The sequence below is a fragment of the Hemitrygon akajei genome, chromosome 26 (genome assembly GCF_048418815.1).
Source record: "Hemitrygon akajei chromosome 26, sHemAka1.3, whole genome shotgun sequence".
Classification (NCBI taxonomy): Eukaryota; Metazoa; Chordata; class Chondrichthyes; order Myliobatiformes; family Dasyatidae; genus Hemitrygon; species Hemitrygon akajei.
This window is the reverse complement of record NC_133149.1, coordinates 25,697,052-25,723,736: the sequence shown is the minus strand read 5'-3', so window position 1 is coordinate 25,723,736 and position 26,685 is coordinate 25,697,052. Positions and strand designations below refer to the sequence as shown.

Sequence of the window (26,685 nt, the reverse complement as noted above, 5' to 3'; positions counted from 1 at the left end):
ATCTCTTGCAACAATATTCTCTGGTGGATGAAGCATTGTCTTCTTCCTTTCCCTAATAGGCAGAATAATATCCTACTTAATGTGATAATTATATGAACTATAAATGCACACGTGAACAGAAGAGGTGACATGAAGCAGAAATGAGAAGCAATGGGAACTGAAATCTTCATATGACAAGGCACTTTAATTGAATAATAAACTGCTAAGTCCAATAACAGTTAATTTGCCTAACAAGTGCAATAATATATTATATTTATACTTGGGATTTCCTGAAACTGTTCATATCTCAGAAAAATAACATAGGGTATCTTTCAGGCAGGTTTTCAGTGACCCAAAGCATTTGCTTTACATTGTACTGATACAAAAGAACTGAGATAACCAAATGTTTAGAGCTTTGACTTCTCTTGTACAGCTTGGTTTTTTTATTTAAAGAGAGTCCAAGGTAAGAAGTGAAAGTCGAAGATGAAATGCTCTCCCTACCAGTATGATTGATTACCCACTGCACTGTTTAATCTGCAATGTACTTTGTCCTCTGATTCATGCAAGTAACCTGGTTTCACTTGCATCTTATACTGCATTGTGGAACTGTTACAGAAGTGAATTGTAATACACCTCTGAGTTATGGTTGTTTCTTCCATATAATTTTAAATGGAAGAAGTGCATATGAAGAAGCAAAGTGCTATTTCAATCCAGTAATGGTAGAATTATTGAATTTTCTTCAAAACTTTCATTTAACATTTCAAAACAACTTACATTTACAGAGAACCCTTGATGAACTATCCCAGGCCATTTTAACTACTCTGTTGTGTTACGTGCATAGAGACCTTAGTTTCTTGATTAATGTGACATACTGTAGGTGGATAGGGTAGTGAAGAATGCATTTGGCATACAGGTTGAGCACCCCTTATCCGAGATACTCGGAGGCTGGAAGTGTTTCAGATTTTGGAGTATTTGCATTTATATAATGAGATAACTTGGAGATGGGACCAAAGTCTAAACACAAAATCCAATTACATTTTATATACAGTTCATACATGTACCCTGAAGGTAGTTTTATATAATATTTTTAATAATTTTGTGCATGAAACAATAATGTGTACATTGAATCATAAGGAAGCTAAGCTGTCACTACCTCGGCCACCCAGGTGGACAGTGAATGCTGTCTGTCAGCTGCTTCACATTGACATCGCTGTCAAGTTTTTCCAACAACTTAGCTTTCTGTGTTATAGATAAATACAAATGCTTCCTATTTTTTTCTTTTCACTATTACCCACAGGGGTAACTGCAGGCGTTTTTGACATTTTCAACAATATCTCCACAGCACAGAACAGAGAATAAGCACAAAGCCTACGGTAATCACTGTGAGTGATGCATGAACACCTGGCTATGATGACTGCTGAAAACAAAATGGTGCCAACAGGGCGCCACTCAGGATATGTGAGGCCACTTCTCAGAACTGTCTGTGGTGTGTAGAGACCTGCGCGTTGCCCGGGAAACTTCCCGCCCTCAAAATAAATTCAGATTTCAGAGGTTTTTGGATTTTGGATTTTCAGATAAGAGGTGCTCAACCTGTACTTGTCCTCAAGAAAGGCATGAAGTATAAAATTTGAGATGTCATGTTGCAACAGTCAAAACATTCTTTTGGCTGTACTTGGAGTGATGTGTATACTTCAGGTTACAACTCTACAGAAAGAAGGTGGCAGCATTAAAAAGAGTGGGGAAGGACTTCACCAGGACAATGACTGCTAGAAAATCTGTAGTTGCAAGAAAAGATTGGATTGGCTGGATTTGTGCTCAGCTGAAGAATGCTGAGTAGTGACTTTATTAAGGTTTATACAATATGAGGGACATAGAAGGTCATGTGGATAGTCAGTGTGTTTTTTTTGCAGATCAAAGGAATCTAAAATTAGAAGACATAGGTGTAAGGTGAGTGGGGAGAAATTGAAAAGGAGAGTCAAGGGGTAGAAAAAGGAGTAAAGAGAGTTGAGGCTTTTCACACAGAGGTTGAAAACTCTTTTGAAAACTGTTTCCATATAACCACTGCCCTCTGTGTGCTAGTTATATGGAAACAGTTGCCAAAAGATTCGGCAGAGGCAGGGCATGTTATAATGCTTTAAAGACACTTAGACAGGTATTTGGATAGGAAATATGTAGAGGGATACAAGCCCAAAGTGGGCAATTGGGTTCAGCAGAGACTGGCATCACAATGGACAAGAGCAAGCTGGGCTGATAGATTTGCTTCTGTGCAGTACAACTCTATCACTTTATGATTGAAAATCTAGGTATATTTATGTAAGAGAAATTTATACACAAACCAAACATCAGCAGCTGGCAACATGAAAGGAAAACAGTGAGGAATGACAGGAAGGATGGAGGAGTCTGAATGGCGGGATGCAACTGCTTGTCACCTCATAAACACAGGGCCAATAAATTCGAGCAGCGGGTGTCAGTCTGAACACATCTGCTTTTTACTTGTCCCTAAAGCTTCTACTGACTGATAATCCAACTTCTGAATCTCTGTTAAACCTTCTGGTCTCTACATTCCTTCATAAATATATTAAAACATAAAAGAAAAATCTCATTATCAGTTCATGGACATACAGAATAATCTAATGGCACAAATATATAGGCAGAGATATATAAAGACAGAACATTGAATCATCTGTTCATGTAATTAATTCATTCATTATTCAGTCTGCTAGGATATGCAATGAATCATTCTCCACTGAGTCACCAGCTCTAGTATTTGTATCAGGCTGCTGGTATCTCATTTTCAGATCCCCTACTGTTCCCCCATCTCATTCACTGCAAAGCATAAATCATGTCAAATATTCATTTCATTATTCAGATATGTAAACACTAGTAAAGTGTTTTTTGAGGGGAATAAAAACATGGATGCAAATGAGATGTGGACACTAATGACAGCACTCAACAGGCACTAGATGAGAATCAGCTAAAGCTTTGCAATTGCCTTAGAGACTTCATAGTTCTGATGCGCAAATACTTGGTGTTCAGTGACACTGGATGCTGAAATTGAGATTGTTTCTCTTTATCTCTCTCTCATATCCCAATGAACTACAGCCACTAAGATACAGTAAAAAATTTTAAATCAAAGGATAAATGTTAAGTATTGCAAGCATTTATGTATAGAAGTGTTTGAAGAAGAAGCTGTTTATTGCTATGTTGACCCTCTCCTTGTTGCACTGGCCAAGACAAGTAACTCAAACAAGATTGCCTACAGGTGTTCAAACTAGTCAAGGACAGCAATCCTCAAGCCACTCTGAAAGAAAAGAGGTGCAATTTTAGAAAACAGATATCTGAATTACCTTTTCATAAAGGCTGTAGGCTTTACCAAGAGTGGTGTATTGCTTTTAAAGGTAAGAACAGTTGAACTGAGATTCTTACTTGTCATGATGTCTGCTTGGAAAATATATTGTCTCCCATAGCACAGTGTTGAATGAATTTTCAAGGGATTTCATATTTCCCTTTTAGTGTAATATTTGACTGCCAATTTTTTGTATATAGCTTTATATTTCTCTTCATGGAGAGGTTATATGTCCTCTACTCCCATGCTACAGAAATGCTGTGCCTTCATTTTTATTCATCCTCTTCATTCTCTCACACCCAACTCTGTCACTTCACCTTCTCTAAACTTCTCATCAGAGCTACCAGACATTGGAAGATAAAAGATTGGTACCTTCAGGCATCTTAGCTACTTTGAAACCTGAGTAACAGCTCACAAAGAACAGCTATACATTACCAAATGCTTTTTACTTTTGGAGATTCAGAACCAATTACATTAATTATCTGTAGTGCATTCTCGGGCCTGTGCAGGGCTCCAGTGTTTTCAGAGCACCTGAATTGGTTTATTACTGTTTAACAGCATCATTAATTGTTGAGAGTTCCTTGTGTTTTCTCAAGTGACTCCCTCTTCATAATGCGGTCTCCTGGTGCTTTCTGTTTTAGCTTGTTAAGTTTATTTTGATAAGCTCAAGGATTCCATGTTACTTCTATTACAAAGTACTTAAGAGGATGCCTGATAGTACTAATCGCAGGGTCCTAGTTTTGAGAATGTTGCCTCTCACTGTGTCACTCAGCTGAGCCACCAATGTTTGTTTGGAATTATTATGAATAAACTCTTGTCACGGTCTCTACATCAGAGTCTGTGTTCCTCTGCAATATTGCCAGTGCACATTGTGACATTATCCTTCCTGCCATTGGAATCCTTGTAATGGAGAATCTTACAGGAACTTCAGGACTGGTGGGTATCGTTGAGAAACTAACTTTTATCCCATCAAATGTTTAGACAGTCTTCTTAACAAATCCATACTGCACAGATTGATTATCAAACATCTAAGTGTGATTTTGTTTAAATAATCTATTTTCTTAGTGCAAATTGTTTAATAATACATTTAACTTGAAATAATTATAGCTTGCATAACTGACTGCGCAGCTATAGACCATACCACAAGTTACACAAAGATCTTCCAAATTGCACTGCATAGGCATAAACTAACAGAGAATGGTTGAGATGGTGATGCATTGGGTGCCTTCAGCAGAAATTTTGCATCCCTCATTCCATTACTACAGACCTTGAGGCAGGAGGAAAAGGCATCCTCAACAATGAAGAACCTATTTGGGAGACAGCACATTCCTGTCAGGATCACTCTCAAACCCTTGATCACAGCCACTATAAACCAAAAGATTAACTCTTGATCACCCACTCTACTTTGTCCTGCCCTTGCACTTTATTTGTCTACCTTCACCGCACTTTCTCTGTAACTGTAACAATGCATTCTGGATTATGTTTTCACTTTCAACAACCACAATACACTTCTGTCTGGATGGCTTGCAAACAGAAGTTTTTCACTGTATCAGTAGATGTGACAATAATAAAACAAGTCCAGTTCCAGTGTTGAGGGAGAGATGTTTCAGAGTTGTCATCATTTTTAGGTATGTGAATTTCAGCTATGCTTCCTCGCCTGGACCCTACTGTCTGTGGAGGTCAAGGTGAAGTTGACACTCAAAAGCAGATTATGATGCCTCAATGAGAGCAGGGTTTATCCTGCACTGCATGCTGAGAAGATATGGAGACTTCAACATTGTGTACTGCATGGTGCGCTGTCTTATAAACTGTAGGGTCCAAGAGATGCAGGCTGAAGAGCATGAGGGCCATAGAGCAGCACTTGCGAATAACGAGAGTGGAGGAAGAATGTGGTCACAGTGGGATGTCCCTGCTCAATATTCATTGCCTCATTTCCCATCTGAGATTAAGGGCAAGCTCTGGCCCTGCAGAATATAGGGATACTTACCAAAGAAAGCTGCCATAGGAATCTGTTTTCACATTCAATTTTCAACAATAAGATGGCATTCAGTCTGGAAGGTGAATGATTGAACATTAGTTGTCGACGCAGTGTGGAGTATTATTTGGTGTGCCTCAGGAACCACAGTCTCATATGGTCCTGAGCTACATCAGGTGATGACAGCGTTGTGCACAGCACCTGCCAAGAAAACCTACTGGTCTCTATAAATCTTGTTCTCTTTTCTTTCAGCAGAGCTTTCCACTTCTCTTTCATCTTTTGATATTTTCCTGAAGGATCAGTCTCCATTTCCCAACTGTTTGTGACATTCTCACCATCTGGAATATCTTATTCATAGTGGTCCTTATAGCAGAGGTATGAAAATCTGGCAAGTCATAACTAAGTGTCCAGTTCCCTGTGTAGAATATCCTCAGGAATACAGTCCTCATCCATTCCATGAGTGTGGCCACAAGCGTCATTGGTATAGTTATCAATGTAGGACTTAGTCTGGTCAAGGATCTCTTTATTGATAATCTTTGATTTTCTGCTTTTTGATGCTGGTCAATTTGAACTCTACATACGTGGGGGAGTCTGTCCATTAGCTGCTGTTAATGTTTCTCAAGATGAGGGTTTGGTGTACTTTTGATTTGGTTCTTAGGGGGAAAAGCGGAATGGAGCAGCAGAAGTCATGTAGCAGCAAAAGTGAGAAAAATATGCCAAGAAATTCTAAAGCTATTTGTCCCTATTGAGATCCCTCAATAGCTGACCTCACCTTTTGTGATAGAGTCATAGTCATTGTTATACAGCACAGAAACAGACCCTTCTGTCCACTGTGTCTGTGTTAACGATCAGGTCCCCATCTGTAGTAGATCCCATTGAACAATTTTGGCTGGAAGCCAATTTTCTTCAGCATCTTTAGGAGACCAATCTTGCTCACTCTATAGAAAGGCTTGGTAGGCTTGAGGAAGGCAATGTATTACGGACTCTCTAAGAGGATTATGTATCACTCCTTCAAATCTTTTCCTTTGGTCAAATATTTAATCATCTATACTCAGACCTCCTTACCTAGCTAGAAGTCAAACTTTGGAGACGTAAAAGACTACAGATGCAACCACAGCCTGTTGGAAGAACTGAGAGACTGAATATGGTCAAACAGTAACCGTGAAGGGAAAGGAACTATCAACGTTTTGGCTTGAAACCCTGCACTAGGAGTTGAAGTACTGTTCTAATGCAAAGTTTTGACTTGAAACTTCAACTATAGGGAACTAATGTGGAAGTGGCCAGGGACTATAAATACCTGGGGGCTCACCTGGACACAAACTGTACTGGACTATAAATACAGGGACTCTGTACAAGAAGGGACAGAACTGACTGTACTTCCTGAGGAGTTTCCGGTCATTCAGCGTTGGCAGTACTATGCTGCAGATGTTCAATAACTCAATGGTGGCCAGCATTCTGTTCTACGTTGTAGTCTGCTGGGGCAGCAGGGTGAGAGAAGCTGACCCCAAGAAGATCAATAAGCTCATCAGGAAGACTGGTTCTGTTCCTGGGTGGGTGGAACTGGATTCCCTGGTGGTTGTGTCTGAGAGGCCGATGCTGCAGAAGCTGTGGGGCATTATGGACAATCCCTCTCACGTCCTCCATGACATACTGGACAAACAGGGGAGCACCTTTAGTAACAGACTGATTCCACCAAGGTGCACCACTGAATGCCACAGGAGATCCTTTCATCCAGTGGCTATAAGACTCTACAACTCCTCCTCCATAAGTATATGGTTTCATTGTACATCTGTATTTTGTACTATGAATTTTTAATGCACATTTTGTATTTTAATGTATATATTTCCGGCTGAGCAACCTTGCAACACTAATTTCCTTCCGGATAAATAAAATTTTATCTGATCTTATCTGATGTTCTCCCATTAGTCTATTTATTGTTCCAGAATAGAGTATTGTTTATTAACTCCGCAGTTGTCTCTGCAAAATGCACTATATATCTGTCACTTTTCATATTTCACTATCAGGTCCAGCATGTGATTCATAATGTCCAGAATTTTCGGGGGCATGTTCAGGACACAATTTTCCCTGTCCAGATGTGAGCAGCTTTGAGATTTCTAGGTGAACATACTAGATATAATCAATGAGTTTGTCTACATTATTCATACCATGCTCAAATGCTACTTAATGACTTCATCTAGTAAGTGTGAAATTATAATGATTCATCCCAGTGTTTATACTGGGGAATTTGCACAATAATCTGTACCAGGTTGAACTTGTCACATGCAGAGCTTCCCTATTCATTTCAGTGGAGCAAACTGATGCAGCGCCATGGCATAGCAAGTAAAGTTGAGGCCTCACGGTGCCGGAGATCTAACTTCAGTCCTGGTCTCGGATGCTGTCTGTGACATCGGAGCTTGCATGTTCCCCTTATGACTGTGTCCGTTTCCTCTGACAGCTCCTGTTTGCTCTCACAAGCAGGTCAGCAGGTTAATTGTCCCTAATTTGTAACTGAGTGGTAGAGTTTAGTGAAAATGATGATAATGTGGGAGAAAAGAATAATGGGATTAATGTAAAATTAGTGCAGATGGCAGGTTGCTGACTGACACAGACTGGATGGGCAAAAGAACCTGTTTCCATTCAATATCACTCCATGAATTATGTTGCATTTTGTTAATTCAAAACACTTTTAATTGTTTGAGTATAATTGAGTACTTTAAGATTTTAATCCTTCATTTTTTTTAATGTTAGTCTTACTTTGAATATTAAACATTTATTGGTTTTCTCATCTTTCATAACTGGTTAAGCATTTTTTGAGGCTGGGTTTATTCTGACCCAACACGTGATTCTAAAATGTACTAGAAGGGTCTGTTATTGTACATTGCTTCACCTGGAGAGATCAAATTATCTTTCATTCGCAGATAGCTGCTGTCTAGGTAACATGTTTGGTTGCATTTATATTGGAAGGATATGATAATAGGCCTATTGCAACTATCAATGGATATGTTCACGGAGAAGTGGAACAAGACAAAAGAAAATAGTGATGAGCATTAATCATGTTTCAACTTCAAAAAGACCGGGTCAATGCCGGAACACGCAGGACTTCAATTACTCCCACTCTTTGTGTAAGATTTATTTTTATAGTTTATTGATGGAGTCACAAGATGTTCATACTAACAATCACAGCTTGACAGGACGTCTCCCTTCAGAAGCATCTTCAAGCCTGAAGTATTTTAATACCATACGTTGCCCTGTTAAAGGTGTCATTTTTGACAGGTTTAGACTCAAATAGAATCTACTCCAGAGCTCATCGATTGTTCATGCTGATTGTTTTGTAGAAATGTAGTACATATACTATACTTTTCAAAAAGAACATTTTGTACCTTCTTTGGAAGTTTTCCTAAACTTTGGATAGAGTTAATTTTTCGGGAGGGTGTGGCGTTGCCCAGTGTGTGGAGACAGCACAGCCTGAAGAAGTAATCACAGGGGACAAACACAGTGGGTGGAGGAGAGTCACAGATGGCTCCTTCTAGTGAATGTTTTGGCAACAGGCATTTCCACACCTAATCAAGACAGCTGGGCAGAACAGGCTTCAGTTGGATTATTTACATTCTGACAATAAAATAATTTTACAAATGGAATTGCTGGTGTCTCCCATTGGGATTCTCAGAGATCCAGTGATGCAATACGACCTGCTGATGTTACTAATGCTTGTTTTAACATTATTCCATGACTTCCAGGTGAGGCACGGTAGTGTAGTGGTTAGCACAATGCTTTATGGGTTCAATTCCCACAGCTGCCTCTAAGAAGTTTGTGCGATCTCCCTGTGGCAGAGTGGGCTTCCTCCAGGAGTTCTGGTTTCCTCCCACAGTCCAAAAATTTCCAGGTTAATTGGTCATTGTAAGTTTTTCTGTGATTAAGCTAGGGTTAAAACAGGTTTTCTGGCCGGGTTGGAAAGGGCCTACTCTGCGCAGTATAAGTAAGTAAATAAATAAATGTAGAAAAAAAGCTGAAAAGAAGAAATATAAATATCATATAATTTCCACTTTTTAAATTCATTGAGTTAATTAATACATCACAAAAATAAAAAAGGTTTAAATTTCAAAGTAAATTTATTAGCAAAGTGCATTTATGTAACCATGGACAACCCTGAGATTCATTTACCCACAGGCATTCACAGTAAATCCAAAGAAACACAATAGAGTCAGTGAAAAACCACATGCAACAAGATGGTCAAACGACCAGTGTGCAAAAGGCAACAAACTGTGCAAATACAAAAAGAAAAAAATAAACAAAGAAAATAATAAATAAATAAGCCATAAGCATCAAGAGCATCAGACGAAGGGTCCTTGAAAGTGAATCTAGAGGTTATGGGAACAGTTCAGTGTTGAAGTGAGTGAAGTTATCATGTCTGGTTGAAGAGCCTGATGGTTCAGGGATAATAACTGTTCCTGAACCTGTCACATCTCTCCCTACCCTCAGTAGTATCTACAGGAGGTGCTGCCTCAAGTGTCATCAAAGATCTCCACCAATAGACTATGCCATCTACTTGCAGCTACCATCAGGCAGAAGGTACAGAAGCATGAAATCCCATACCATCTGGTTCAAGAACAGCTAAGTCCCTTCAACCATTAAGTTCTTCGACAAACCTGCACAAAACTAATCACTAGAGCTGACCACTTTGTCACTTTGCTCTAAAATTGACTTTTTTTGGTATATTTGTGCTCTTTCTTGTAAAAATGGTGTTTAATTTATGCTTAATTTATGTTTTTCTTGTGAATTCTGCTTATCCTGTGATGCTACTGCATGTAAGTTTCTCATAGCACCTGTTTGGACATGCACAGTATTGTTTGTGCCAACTTGGAGTGAAACGTGAGTTTGTAAATCTGGTGGGAGCAAAGGATGTTGGGAATGGTGACGGTGGAGTGCTGCAGGAGAGGTGGGGGATAGGTGACAGAGAATGAGTGCCAGAGGCGGGAGCGGGGGCCGGGGAGCGGTGTGGGTGCAGACACACCCAACCCTGAGACACCAGGCAAGGTGATTTGATTCCAAACAATTGATTTAATGATCATTACAGAATATCTCTCTGGTGCTTCCCGCTCCCTCCCCTCTCCCTTCCCCTTTTCCCAAACATGATTCCCCTCTCCCTGCCCTCTTCCCACTCTCAGTCCACAACAGAGACCCATATCAGAATTAGGTTTATCACCACTTACATATGATATGAAATTTGTTTTTTTTTTGTGACAGCAGTACAGTGCAATACATAAAATTAATATTGTACTGTGCAAATTACAATAAACTCCACGTTTACTTTCAAATTACTTGTATTTACTTGACAAACTGTTTAATTATTCAGGGATGAATTATCCCAGCCTGCTGATGATACAGCTGTAGTGGGCAGGATGAACTAGACAATAGATGCAGAAAAGCTTATGAGGCACATAGAGAATGGGCAAGGACATGGCGGATTCAAATCACATCAAATCAAATCAAGTTCAGTTATCATTCAAACTATACAAAGTGTACAGCTGAACGAGACAGCGTTCCACTGGGGCCAAGGTGTAAAACATTCAAAATAGCAAGCAAGCATTCAAAAATAGCGAGTAACGTAATTCAAAATAGCGAACAAAGAATCAAATTCACTGAAAAAGAAGATATATATCGTCTAGCAATTGATGGTATAGTCTCCCAGCAGTATACAGATGCACGCAATCCATCTTGTCATTCCACTGCTTGAACACAGGAGGGCAGCACCAATGGACAAGGCCAGGCTCCAGCCAAGCTCAATCACACTGTAGTGCTTCCACGTCTCTCACCTGCTCTGCAGCTGCAGGCAGGGGCTGTGGCTTGTAATGCAGAATGTAATGCAGAAAATGTGAAAGATTGCACTTTGATAGAAAAGTATCAAGGGAAGATTATGTTTTAAATGATGAGTGATTCACCGATATTCTTGCGCATGAATAACTGAGAGTTAACATTCAGGTACAACAAGCAATTAGAAAGTTGAAAGGGGATTTTAGTGCAAGGGTACACACATCTTGATTCAATTATCTAGACACCTGGGATATTCTGCAAGTATTAAATCACTGCTTATGGATGGTTTGTAATCTGAGGTAAGAGGAAGTAGATTTGTTTCACACTTTTGCGAGTTTTGAAGAATTGAGAGGTGATCTCATTGAAATATATGAAACTCTTATGGAGTTCAGAAGGCTAGATATAAGTACGATACTTCCCTAGTCTGGGATATCAACAGACAGGAATCATAGCCTTAAAATATGGGGTTGCTCATTGAGTACACAGAAGAGTAGAAACTTGCTCCCATAGAGATAAGGGAGTCCTTGAAAACTCAAGAGATATCAGGTGTCTTAGTTGTTAAGGTATACAGTTAAGCCCAACATCAGTAGATTTTTAGATATGAGGAACTATTTTGTATGGGTATTTCTCTATTTATGCAAAGACATGCATAGGATAGAGGGAATGGGCTTAATACTGGAAAATGGTGCTGAGATAAAGGATCAGTCTGGATTCTATTGAATTCCCACTCCTGTTGCTCTTTTAGTTGTGGTCATAGAATCATAGAGCACTACAGCAAAAAAAAAACAGGCCCTTTGGCCCATCTATTCAATGCCAACTGTTGAGACATTTCTGTGGGCAGGGATTGTCATTTACAGCCTGGACTGAACACAGCCTCATCTGTCAAGCTGTACTCATCCTCCAACAGGAATTTACCACAGTAGACCATATCCAGATAAGTGCAGACTGCACATGTGGGGCAGCAATGGATCCAGGCTGCTGATTGTTGAAAAGCGCTAGGTTATTATTGTTTCATATGGGTTATTTTCAACATGGCTACTGACATGTGTGGAAACTATCTAATATTAGTTGTTAAGCAATTAAACCTTTTTTTTTATTGAAGTGAATAGGAGGTCATTCACTTAATTGAGTCTATGCCAGCTCACAGTATCAAGTGGTGTGGATATGACTCAAGACTGAAGCGGGTCAACAGTTCACTGACTTTAATGAGAACTGTTGCAGATTTTGAAGGAAAAGACAAACAATAAATGCTAGGCTAACAGGGCTGTTAACTAAAACTCCCAAACTTGAAGTTAATGCCACCACCACGGCTGGACGCCAAAAGCTAAATGAATACCACTCCTTTACAGCATCTGTCAAAACGGTCGTCCTCTTTCCTGGACAAGCATGTGAACAAGCAGGGAGTGTAAACATGGCTCTGCTTTTTATCAACTCTTGACAAGACTAGAATGAAAAGAAGGGAGTTAAATACCACTGAAACGGAGCACTAATTAGCTGGAACATGCATACTCATGAGCGCGATTGCGGAACCTGTTCCGCAGCCCGCCCATACAGCAGAGTCCATAGTTGTGACGCACACAATAATCTCATTCCACCACTAAATTCCTTGTAGCATATTCTCCCCACATTCCCATTATCCTCCCATCCCCACTCTTCCAAGTTTCTAACACTCACCTGCACAGTTAACCTCGCAGCCTCACCAGACACTGAAGCATTCAGGGGAAATGCATGCTGTTACAGGGAGAGTGATTAAATCTCACACAGAGAGCACGAGTTCAGGATTGAACCTGGGTTCGTAGAGCTGTGAAACAGTTATTCTGCTAGCTGTGTCACTCTATGATGCCGTTGTGGATAAAGGACCCAATCGGAGTGCATGTTGGTCTACATTGTAAATCCAACTCAGTGGCTTTCAAAGGAGGCACACAGACCTGTCTGGAGACACACTTGCAGGCTGCAATGCCAGCTAATCTACAGACTGGAACTCCAAACAGCTTCAAGAGCAGGAGGGCAAATATTTCTGTTCTCACAATTTGGTGATCATGCAATCCTTACTCATTTGCAACATAGAAGAGTACAGCACAGGAACAGGCCATTCAGTCCACAATATTGTGTCAAACCAGCTAAAAAACAAATCACAAACACTAAGACACTAATCCCTCCTACCTACACCATGTCCAGGTCCCACCATTTTCCTCACATCCATGTGTCTATCCAAACATCTCTTAAAGGCCTCTAATGTGTTTGCCTCTACCACCATATGAGGCAGCGCATTCCAGGCATCTACCACTCTCTGAGTAAAAAACTTGCTCCTCACATCCCCCTTGAACCTATCCCTACTCATCTTCACTACATGAATACCTTCTGGTATTAGACATTTCAAAGCTGGGAAACAGATACTATGGGTCCACTCTATTTATACCTCTCATAATCTTGTAAACCTCTATCAGATCTCCCTTCCACACTCCAGAGAAAACAACACAAGTTTATCCACCCTGTTGTGATAGCACGTGCCCTCTAAACCAGGAAGCATCCTGGTAAATCTTTTCTGTGCCCTCTCCATCCTTCCTATAGTGGGGTGACCAAAAATGTACACAATACTCCAGATGTTGCAACATAACCTCATGACTTGTGAACTCAGTGCCTTGACTAATAAAAGAAAGCCTTCCATAAGCCTTCCTGACCACCTTATTGATCTGTGTAGCCACTTTCAAGGAGCTATGAACTTGGATCCCAAGATCTCTCTGCTCAGCAACAATCTTAAGGATTTTGTCCTTAACAGTGCGCTGTCACTTTGCATTTGCCCTATCGTGGTGCAACACCTCACATTTATCTGGGTTAAACTCCATCTGCCATTTCGTAGTCCATATCTGCAACTGATCTATATCGTGCTGTATACTTAGTCAATCTTCTACATTATCCACAACTCCACCAATCTCGGTATCACCCACAAATTTAGGAACACACATGTCTCCATTTTCATCCAGGTCACTTATATACATCACAAACAGCAGAGGTCCCAGCAGAGATCCCCATGGAACTCCACTGATTACAGATCTCCACTCAAATAAGTCCCTTCAGCCACTACCTTTGGTCTTCTATGCCACAAGCCACTTCTGAATCCAAACAGCCAATTTGCCACGGACCCCATGCATCTTAAGCTTCTGGGCTTTGAGGGACCTTGTCAAGTGCCTTACTAAAATCCATGTAGACAACATTCACTGCTCTTCCCTCATCAATCTCTCTTGTACCTTGTCGAAAAACTCAATCAAGTTGGTAAGGCATGACCTGCTATTGTTAAGTTCCCGTGGGTATCTTGTACTTGTCACGTGACAGTGGTGTTGAAGATATGCTGGACTTAAGGTAGTGGTCTTGTGATGGTGGAGTGACGTCATTTTCCCGCCAGTAGAGGTCATGTGACAGTTTTTTTTCAACAGGGTATAAAAGAAGGACCCCTCCCTGTGAGGAGGGGCAGTTCGTGGCTGGATTTGCCATTTTGACTCCATGCCACTGCGTGGTCCAATATTATGACCTAGTTTGGTTGAAAGGTGGAGTTTTATTTAATGCCTAAAGTTTAAAAGGTCATTGCTGGCAGTTTCTTTATAATACTGCCAGTTAACACAACGTGAAAGAGAATTTAAATCGTCTAAAAAGTCTCTCCTTTGATGGACTGTAAGCATTTTGAACTTTTGCAGTACTACTTTGAAAAACTGTTTTTGCAACATCGCTTTAAGAACGGTTTTCGCTTTATTCCTTTAAGAACTGTTTAAGCTGCCACACAGCAGCTGATTTCCGGTTACGTTAGTTGTTTGTTTACTTTGGGGGGTTTGTTTTTCAGTGTTTAATAAATGTTTTATTTGTTATAAAAAACCCTGACTCACTTACAGATTTATTGTTGCTGAATCCGTAACAATATACACAAAACTATGCTGGGTCTCCCTAATTAGGCCATGTGTTTCCAAATGCTCTTACATCCTATCCCTAAGAATTTTCTCCAGAAATTTCCCTACAACTGACATGAGATTCACCGGTCTATATTTCCCAGGATTTTCCCTCGTTCCCATTCATAAATAGAGGTAAAATATTAGCCACTCACCAGTCCTCTGGGACCTCGCCTGTGGCTGAAAAAGACACAAAGATACTGGTCAAGGGACCAGTAATCTCGCCTCTTGCCTCCTTCAAGACCTGGGGTAAATCCTTGGGGATTTATCTATCTTAATACTCATTAGGAGGCCAAACACTTCCTCCTCCTTGACCTCCAAATGTCCGAAGGTATTTATACACTCTACATGTATCCCCTGGTTCTCCATATCCTTTTCCTTGGTAAATATTGAAGCAAAGTATTCATTAAGTACCTCACTCACATTCTCTGCATGAAAGCAAATATTCCCTCCTTTATCCTTGAGTGGTCCGACCCTCTCCCTAGTATCCTCTTCTTCGTCATGTATGTATAGAATGCCTTGGAATTCACCTTAATCCTACTGGCCAAGGATGTTCCATGGCTACTTTCCTGACTTCTCTATACTAAAGAAAAGATAAAAGGCTTACCTCTTAACTATACCTCCACCTGTTCAAGCCAAAGCCTGTATATTCTATCACTGGCACACTCTGCTTGAGGCAACCCTCCTTTCATTTGCAGCTGAGTTTAGGCCTCTGATGTTGACACTTTCACGCCTGTGCAGCCCCAAAAAATTTTACTAATTAGTCAAAGTGATTGAAAACTTAAACTCAAATGTGATGATGCTTTATACAGTGGTATAGTGCAGTGGCACAGCACCCTCTCCCCTTGCTTTGGATTGGAATTTGATTGTAAACAAGATGGGACATCGGAAACCTGATTGGATGAGGACTAACCAATCAGGAAGGACAGATGACAGGGGTATAAATACCATCGAACTAGACATGTCCTCGCATCATCCCTGATGAAGATGGCAGTGTTTGTCATTGAAACGTTGGTTATAATCGATACCTTTACCCGGCTTGAAGCCTGAGAAAAGTTTATTAGTAAACAAGTAGGTTGTCAGAGGAGATGGTAGAGGCAGATACAATTACACCATTTAAAAAGCATTTGGGCGGGTACTTAGACAGGAAAGGTGTAAAGAGATACAGGCTGAACGCATACACATGGAACTAGTGTAGACAGTCATCACAGTCAGCGTGGTGAATCAGTGAGCCAAAAGAGCCTTCTCCTGTGCTGTTAGATTCTATGAAGAGTTTAACTTATTTTTTTTTTAGTTTTATCTTGTGAGATGCTCAACATTTGGATTCAGCAAAGTCCAAAGCAATCCACGATGAATTCAGTATAAGGTGAAAACTCTCATTTGGTCATTGAAGATTTTCATTACCATTTGCTGATTGAGCAACTTCAATTTTATTTTTCTCCAAAATACATTCAGACATCAGTTTATCATTCACGTTTAAAATGTATTTTCCTAATATAGTGTTTAATAGGAATGTTACTGACTTGTAGAAATGTGTAGAACTGGACAGAACCTTGAGAGAGGGATAGAGACAGACACAGAGACAAAAACAGAGAAAACCATTTTTCATCTTCATACCTACTCTACACAGTCAAGTTAATTATATTCTGCAAAGATAGCTGCAACTCTTAAAGAGGTGAAACCCAAGCAGCATCTGTGGGAAAAGAATATTTCACACTGTCAGTCCCTGTATTACGTAAGTGACATGTGACACAGTTCTGTGCTCCATTATAATTTGAGCCAAATGCTAAACTTTCCATTTTTATGATTTTCAGTTATCACTTTGTCTTTGTCACTTGCAGTCAGAACACAATGAGTTCAACACCGACTGTATTAAGACCTTCAGCGGAAAATTACATTAAGACTTAGTGCAGTACCTCAGGAGTATGCCTCAGGAGTATGAATGGTAACAGGGCCCTTTAGATCACTCAGTGAACTGAGCAGCTTTAAGCCTGGCGCATCTAATTATGTAGACATGAAAGATTCCATCAAGATTAGATTTATAACCTACATTGTTCCCACATGCAAACCAAAAAAGAAATATTTACCTGAAATTCTGCTGTTTTCTACAGACTGTTGCACTGATTTCCAAAGTACAAACCATTCCATCATTTATGAAAAGATTTGCATTCCCAGAAAGAATTTCAGTTGAAATTTTGTAAACAGAAATTCTGAGATGAAATGCCTTGCATTTCAGTTATGGTTATTCCTTTTAGTAGACTTGCATGACATTCATTCTAACAGACTATGGCTTTAGAATTGGAAGCCACCCATCTCAAAGGGCCAATGCAACTCTTTCAAAATTTTAGAAGTTGAATGTAAATAAGGAATTATTGTCACTATTTGGGTCTTCCAAATTATTTTCCTGTTATGGACATTATGGGGTATTTTAAGAATATAAAAGCTGCATATCTTGATCATCTTTGTATGAACATAAGTCCTATTTTAGCCAGAACTTTTTGATGACTGAAGAATTGAGTAGTGAACTGACAGTCCTGCCGAAGGGTCTCGGCCCGAAACGTCGACTGTACATTTCTCCATGGATGCTGCCTGGCCTGCTGAGTTCCTCCAGCATTTTGTGTGTGTTGCTTGGATGTCCAGCATCTGCAGATTTTCTCTTGTTCGTGATTTGATTACTACACTGCGAAGTAGCTTCCAGAGATGCCTAACCTGAAGATGCTTAAATCTTCCCTTTGTTGGGAGTTCAATGAAACCCTCTCTCACTTTTCCCCCTCTGTGAGCTCTGCTGCTCTCCGGCAGTCCTGCAGAAGGGTCTTGACCCAAAACAATGACTGTACTTCTTTCCGTAGATGCTGCCTGGTCTGCTGAGTTCCTCCAGCATTTTGTGTGTGTTGCTTGGATTTCCAGCATCTGCAGATTTTCTCTTGTCGGTGAGCTGACACAATAGGACATACTAGGTTTGCCAAGATAGCAGTGAGAATCGGTAGGTTTATAAAAGATATTGGTAGATAATTTGCCTACAGAGGTAGAGACAGCCAGATTGAGAAAGGGGAGATATGTGTCAAAAATGGACCAAGTGAATTTAAGGGCAGGGTGGAAGTTGGAAGCAAAGTTGATGAAATTGACGAGCTCAGCATGTATGGGTAAAGCAGCACAAAGCTATCAACAATTCAACTAAATATACTTTTTTGGGACTATGACCACTGAAATTTGCCATTGTGAGGTGCACTTTTGAACCTTCTGTACGCCTAGATGTTTTGTGGTATCCTGAAGTATTCTGTGAACTGAACTCTTGAGAATGCAGCTATGGCTGCAGTGGCCATTGCTGAGGTGGACCTGGGGCCGGAATGAAACTTGGCTCAGTGCTAAACTGACTCTGCAACTTCGCCTGGAGACAGGGCACCCGCCTCAGCTCTGAACCTGGCCCCGCAGCTGTGGCCTGCAACCATCAGGCTCCTGGACCAGCTGCGACACTAAACTAACTTTGTGGCAATGGACTTGATGGACTTCTTTTGGGGGTCTATGCCCTTCATGTTCTGTGGATTGTTTGTTTGCTGTCTTTATTGCTTGCACGATTTGTTCTTTCTTTCTTGCACGTTGGATATTTGACTGTCATTGCTCTGTGGGGCTTTACATGGGTTCTGTTGTGTTTCTTTGTTCTGTGGGTGCCTACAAAATGATGTATCTCTAGGGTGTATGTGGCACACATAAATACTTTAATAATAAATGTACTTTGAACTTCGGACTTTGAAGTGATTGGTTCATTGGTCGAGAAGGAAGCAAAAAGCTTTAAGGCCTTTTTGATGGGATTAGAAGTGTATAGGGTCTGGGCGTCCTTGGTGACAATGAGGTGCTCAGGGCCAGGGAGTTGAAAGTTGTTGAGGAGTTTGAGAGCCTGTGGAGTGTCGCAGATGTAGGTGGGAAGGGACTGAACCAAGGGGGGTAAAATGGAGTTGAGGTATGCGGACATGGGTTCAGTGGGACGGGAGCAGGCAGAAATAATGGATCTATTCTGACAGTCAGGTTTGTGGATCTTTGGTAGGAGGTAGAAAATGTGCAGTGTGGGGTGGAGAACAATGAGGTTGCTGACAGTGGATGGAAGATCTCCACTTGATTTCACTACTTACCTACACAATTGCGGCAATTTACAGTGGCATAGTACCTATCAACCCACAAAATGAAAATTCTACATAGACTGAGGTCAGGATTGAACCATTATGCTGCTATTTCTCTACAGGTCATATGACTGCCTGCTTTCATTGTTAATGTGCTCTCCATTGCCCAAGAACATATGCCAGCATTATCCTAGGTTCAGTGGTGGCACTTGTTTCACTGAGACAGTATTTTATGCATTTAAAGATCACTACAGAAGCTCGAATGCACAATCTAGGCTGTTGGCTCAACACTGAAAAGTTTCCGCACCATTGAAGGTATCGGTCCAGAATTGAAATGTTAAACCACATCCCATGTGAATCAGAGCAGGAGTAGGCAACCTGGTTTATCGACCGGATCCATCATTTCATAAGATCAGGATTGATTTGATTGTAACCTCTGTTCTGCATTTTTATCTACACTTTTATCCCTTGCATATCTACTATTTCTCTATCACTGCCTTAACTTTCTGCCTTCACCGTCCTTTGTGGAAAACAGTTCCAAAGATTGACAAATTTCTGAGAGAAAATAATGACTTCAAGTCCTAGATTCTCCCAAAGTGGAAACATTCTCTCCATATTCACCTTGAAAATGCCTCAGGATCTTATTTACTGGCTGGAGTGTTTGTTGAGATCTTTAACTCCTCACTTTGGCAGTCTGAGGTACCCATCTGCTTTAAACAGGCTTCAATTATACCAGAATGTAAGAAGAACATGGTAACCTGCCTCAATGACTATCATCCAGCAGCACTTACAGCCACTGTGATGAAGTGTTTTGAGAGGCTGTTGATGAAACATATCAACTCCTGCCTGAGAAGTGACTTGGATTCACTCCAATTTGCTTATCAGAGCAACAGGTCCACAGTAGATGCGATTTCATTGGCTGTTCAATCAACCCTGGAATATCTGGACAGCAAGGATGCATACATCAGGATGCATTTTATTGACTACAGCTTGGTATTCAAAAATATTAACCGCTCCGCTCAAAATTAATTAATAACCATCACGACTGTGGTCTCAATATCACCTTGTGCGACTGGATCCTCGATTGTCTCACTTGCAGATCGCGATCAGTTTGGATTAACAACATCTCCAGTCACCATCAGCAATGGTGCACTATAAGGCTGTGTGCTTAGCTCCCTGCTTTATTCACTTTACACTTATGACTGTATAGTTAAGCACAGCTCCAATGCAATATCTAAGTTTGCTGATGAAACCACTGTCATAGGCCGAATCAAAGTTGGTGATTAATCAGCATATAAGAAGGAGACTGAAAATCTGACTGAGTGGTGCCACAAAAATAACCTCTTACTCAATGTTAGTAAGACCCAGGAGCTGATTATTGAAGTTGGGAAGTGGAGAGGTCTGTGAGCCAGTCTTCATTGGAGAATCAGAAGTGGAGAGGGTCTGCAACTTTAAATTCTTTGGTGTTATCCTTTCAGAGAATCTATCCTGGGCCCAGCACGTAAGTGCAATTACAAAGAAAGCAGGGCAGCACCTCTACTTCCTTAGGAGCTTGCGAAGATTCAGTACGACATTGATAACTTTGAAGAACTTCTACAGATGTGTGGTGGCGTATATTGACTGGCTGCAACACAGCCTGGTATGGAAACACCAATGCCCTTGAATGGAAAATCCTACAAAAAGTAATGGATATAACCCAGCCCATCACAAGTAAAGCCATTCCTACCATTGAGCACATCTACATGGAGTGTTGCTGCAGGAATGCAGCATCCATCATCAGGGACCCCCACCACGTATATCATGCTCTCTTCTCACTGCTGCGATCAGGAAGAAACACAGAAACATAGAAAATCTACAGCACAATACAGGCCCTTCGGCCCACAAAGCTGTGCCTAACATGTCCTTACCTTAGAGCTACCTAGGCTTACCCATAGCCCTCTATTTCTCTAAGCTCTATGTACCTATCCAGGAGTCTCTTAAAAGACCCTATCATTTCCATCTCCACCACCGCTGCGGGCAACCCATTCCATGCACTCACCACTCTCTACATAAAAAACTTACCCCTGACATCTCCTCTGTACCTACTGCCAAGCACCTCAAAACTATACCCTCTTGTGCTAGCCCTTTTCAGCCCTGGGAAAAAGCCTCTGACTATCCACATGATCAATGCCTCTCATTATCTTGTACACCTCTATCTGGTCACTTCTCATCCTCTGTCGCTCCAAGGAAAAAAGCTGGAGAAGCCTTAGGACCCACACCACCAGGTTCAGGAACAGTTATTAGCCCTCAGCCATCAGGCTCCTGAACTAGAGAAGATAACTTCATTCAACTTCACTTACCCTATCACTGAACTGTTCCCACAACCTACATATGGATTCACGTTCAAGGACTCTTCATCTCATGTTCTCGATATTTATTGCTTATTTATTTATTTATGATTATTATTTATTTCTTTTTGTATTTGCACAGTTTGTTGTCCTTGGCACGTTGGTTGTCCACCCTGTTGTTGTGGTATTTCTTTGATTCTATTAAGGTTATTGGATTTATTGAGTATGGTCACAAGAAAATGAATGTCACGGTTGTATATGATGACATACGCAGTATGTACTTTGATAATAAATTTACTTTGAACATTGAACTTTGATTTGCTTTGGTCAGTCACTCTCAGTTTCAGAGTTGATTTATCTGCATACAGATCCTTTGCAAATCATCCACTCAAACAATTAGATCCCTCTGCAGCTCTGCAATCTCTTAATGCTTTAATTAAATGTGTATTTTATTTGAAGCAAAAATGGAAAATTTCAAGTTTTTTTCATATTATATGCCACTTAGTATATCTTTGGCTACTTGTTTAAGCACGCCACAAACATTTGAATCCTTTCTATCTCTGCACTTTGCACATTTGTTTATATGTCAATCTTTGTGTTACGATGTGCACTGACAGATGACTGAAAAACTCGGGAATTTGCATATAACTCCAGAACATTACATATATGTCAGGAGCATAGAATCAAACAGTAGCATGGAATAGTCCTCGGAAAACTGGAGGCCCATGAAAACATTGACAATCTTGAACGCAGACTAAGAAGCTCAGAATGTGAACTTGAGAATCTCAGAAGGTAGCCCCGGGACAAGCAGTGAGAAGACGTCCTAGCCTCCAGCCAAAATGTCCAAGCCATTGTTGAAACTCTGGTGGGCCCATTTGTGGCGTAGGGTCCTTCTGACATGGAGTGCGCTGATATAGGACTGAACCCGAATGCGGTGAATTGACAGACTCCCATATTGAGACAGAAAAAAGAGTTTATTCATAGGAATTCCACCAAAACATCAGCTGGCTCAACCAAGCAACACTGTAAGACGAATCATTCATGAAACACAAGGACACCGCGATAAGTACTGATCGGGAGTCTGCTTTAAATAATCACAGTATGCTGAAAGCCCACACCATTTAAAATAAACTTGACACGATTAAACAGAAAACGCAGGGGCTTAACAACTCTAGATAAGAGAACAATTAACAAATACAGGTGCCCAGGCCCACAGGGCTTGTGACACATGGTTTATGTATAGTTTTTCATAAATTCTATTGTATTTCTTTATTTCCCTGTAAAAATAAATCTCAAGATAGTATAAGAATCTGCTTTGAATTTGACATATCTATCTATTTTCGTATCATCAGAAATTTTAGCAACCGTATCTTTGATGTCTGCATCTGAGTTATATACAGTACATATTTTGAAAAGGTTAAAGCCCCAACATCAACTCCTGTCATAACCCACTCATAATATTTTACTAGACAGCAGCATTCATTTATTCCTCCTCCCTGTTTCTTGCTGGCGAGCCAATTCTGAATCCATACCTATGTTACCTCCGACACAATGAGCTTTTATTTTCTGCTACAATCTTTGATGAAACACCTTATCAAATGCCTTCTGGAGATCTTCGTTCCTCTTGATCCACAGCATATGTTACTTTATCAAAAGAAAACTCCAATAAATTGTCCTTTTTCCTTTGATGTAAAAGAACCCTTAGGACACTTTAAAAAATCAATTTCCTGAGAAGTCTTTAACTTTAAAAATCCACACTCCACTACAAAAAAACAAATACTTCTGGTAAAATTTTGCTGTGCACGATGTGGCCATCATATATCTCTACAGTACCGAGTGTCTTTATACAACATCAGATAAATGTCAAATAACAAAGAAAAACATGTCCTTTGTCATTACATAAACAAGAGAAAATCTGCAGATGCTGGAAATCCAAGAAACACACACAAAATGCTGGAGGAACTCAGTAGGCCAGGCAGCATCTATGAAAAAAAGTACAGTCGTTGTTTTGAAGGAAAAAGGCACAGTCAGTGTTTCTGTTCTTTATTCAATAGATACTGCCTGGCCTGCTATGTTCCTACAGCATTTTGTGTGTGTTCCTTTCTCCCTAGAAACTTTTAGTTCTTTGCAGCTCATCTTGGATAGCCATACACAATAGAATTTTTCTGAGAAAAGATTGACACACTCACTCAAGTTTCTGGTGATTTGAACATTTGATGGTGATCAGTAACCTTTCATAATTTGCTTCAACTAATAATTTTGTTCTGAGGTGGTATGTGTAGTTCCACATCAGAAGGTTGTGTAGTGGTTCCAGAGAATGTAGACTGGCACAACTGAGGGAATGTCATCTTTTGGAGAAAACATTAAAAAAAAAATCCATATCCTCATTTAAAGGGAGATAAATGAGTGTATGGCATCATTTCAAAACAGCAAATGAGTTCACAGCAGCCTAATAAATACTTTTCCTTTGATTAATATCACTAATGCAAAATATTGGGTGGTGGGTTGAGGTACAGTACATCTCTACCAAAGGAGACATAAGGCACTCCTTCCCTTTGCTATCCTACAGATCACCCTTGTAGCACCCTCCCCACCTCCCGATCAGGGTCACATGAAGCAATTGAAGCAAGTGGTGGATGGTTGTATGAGCAACTGGTTCATGTCACAAATCCTGGTTATGCAACCACTGACACAGGGCAGAATATCTCTACAGGATATTGATAATGGCTGGAGTCACCCTTCTTATAAAGACACTGCCCAAAAGAAGGCAATGGCAAACCACTTCTGTAGAAAAATTTGCCAAGAACAATCATGGTTAGGGAAAGACTATGATCGCCTACGTCATATGACAGCACATAACAACAATGATGAATGCAAAATATATGACTATTTTCATTTTAGGATTCATGAAATTTACCAAACTACTCTTTAAAAGTTATTGATTTTGCTGCAAAGCATTTTGAGATATTCTAAAAGGTATCTTTAGATTACCTATACAGGATATAGACAATAGACAATAGACAGTAGGTGCAGGAGTAGGCCATTCGGCCCTTCCAGCCAGCACCGCCATTCACTGTGATCATGGCTGATCATCCACAATCAGTACCCCGTTCCTGCCCTCTCCCCATATCCCTTGACTCTGCTATCTATAAGAGCTCTATCTAACTCTCTCTTGAATGCATCCAGAGACTTGGTCTCCACTGCCTTCTGGGGCAGAGCATTCCACATATCCACCACTCTCTGGGTGAAAAAGTTTTTCCGCATCTCTGTTCTAAATGGCCTACCCCTTATTCTTAAACTGTGGCCTCTAGTTCTGGACTCACCCATCAGCGGGAACATGCTTCCTGCCTCCAGTGTGTCCAATCCCTTAATAATCTTATATGTTTCAATCAGATCCCCTCTCATCCTTCTAAATTCTAGTGTATACAAGCGCAGTCGCTCCAATCTTTCAACATATGACAGTCCCGCCATTCCGGGAATTAACCTTGTGAACCTACGCTGCACTCCCTCAATAGCAAGAATGTCCTTCCTCAAATTTGGAGACCAAAACTGCACACAATACTCCAGGTAGGGTCTCACCAGGGCCCTGTACAGCTGCAGAAGGACCTCTTTACTCCTATACTCAATTCCTTTTGTTATAAAAGCCAGCATGCCATTAGCTTTCTTCACTGCCTGCTGTACCTGCATGCTTGCTTTCATTGACTGATGTACAAGAACACCTAGATCTCGTTGTACTTCCCCTTTTCCTAACTTGACTCCATTTAGATAGTAATCTGCCTTCCTGTTCTTGCCATCAAAGTGGATAACCTCTCATTTATCCACATTAAACTGCATCTGCCATACTTTTGCCCACTCACCCAACCTGTCCAAGTCACCCTGCATTCTCATAACATCCTCCTGACATTTCACACTGCCACCCAGCTTTGTGTCATCAGCAAATTTGCTAATGTTACTTTTAATCCCTTCATCTAAATCATTAATGTATATTGTAAACATCTGCGGTCCCAGCACCGATATGAAATATTAAGTGTGACCAATCCATCATCACAATTATTGAGGTATTGCTGACCCTGCCATCCATTGGTGGTATCATTGTCATGATGCTATAGTTGTTTTTCCTGTAGCTGGACAAATCATTGTCCTGGTAACCAATGCCAAATTGAACAAGTTGCCTTAGGTCTTCAGTAACAAGGTGAACTAACATTTGAGCATGAGCTTCAATCTGTTCATCTCCCAGGTGATCTCCTTGGAGAAGTACAGGAGAATTGTGATTGTTGGTTATTAAATAATGTTGCCTTGAGCATTGTGTCATAGTGATGTGATTCAGTTGGCTTGCAAAATGTTGCACTTTATTTAACAATAGTGAACACATTTGAGATGGATCAGACTTGGTGTATTACCACAGGTCATCTTCAAACAGTGACATCAAGTGAGATACTTAATGCTTTAATTTCATGAAGAACATTATTTGAATCTATGTATTTAAAAACTTGTGTATTTGGAGTCCATTGAAATTTCTGAGAATGGAATCAACAGATTATGATAAAGTAAAATATTCAAGAATAGGTGAAGGAAAAGTAGGTAAATTCAAGTAACCTCTTGTTTAATTTCTTGTTTCAGTTCCACAGTTTCTGGCTCAGTTTCCTCCTCTTCTTGTTTTTCTTCCATGTTGACATCAGACATTGGTGCTTCAGCAGCAGTCTGTTGAGAATTTGTGCCTTGTTTTAATGGGATAGTGGAACAAGCCCAAAAGCTGGTAGGAGAAGTAAGAAAATAAACATTTGACAAAGAGCACCTTGTATGATTTCAAATGGTAGGTCCAAACTTACATGATTGTTGCTTAGCTTTCATTGTATGTATTATGTCTTTTTATGTATTATGGACAGAAGAAATAGAGCATAAATAGACCATTTGGCCCCTCAACTCTGGCTCATCTGGTCAAGGCCTCAACTCTTCTTCTATGCCAGGTCCTCAGATCTCACGTTTCCCTGATCTCTCAAGATATTTATGATAGCAATTGATTGGAAACAGAGAACTTTAATGTAATGTTGAGGAAGTGATATTGATACTGCACCAGGAATCTTTGGAATGAAGGAGGATGAGAGGTGACTTGTCTGAGGTGTACAAGATGATAAGAGGCATAGATCTTATGGATAGACAGTTTTTTTCACAGGAGGTGTAATTTTAAGGTGAT

At 40.4% G+C, this 26,685-nt stretch overlaps 1 long non-coding RNA gene across 2 annotated transcripts in view; it reads right to left on the bottom strand.

The window, feature by feature from the left end:
* Window positions 1-26,685, bottom strand: part of LOC140716681 (uncharacterized) — a 157,547-nt gene that overhangs the window by 35,128 nt on the left and 95,734 nt on the right. The window contains exon 1 of one of the 2 annotated variants that reach the window (XR_012096346.1): window positions 12,786-13,021. The exons of the other annotated variant lie outside the window; for it this stretch is intronic. This is a non-coding gene — a long non-coding RNA (uncharacterized lncRNA). Of the gene's footprint in view, window positions 1-12,785; window positions 13,022-26,685 lie in introns of those variants that run through there. 2 annotated transcript variants of the gene reach the window in all.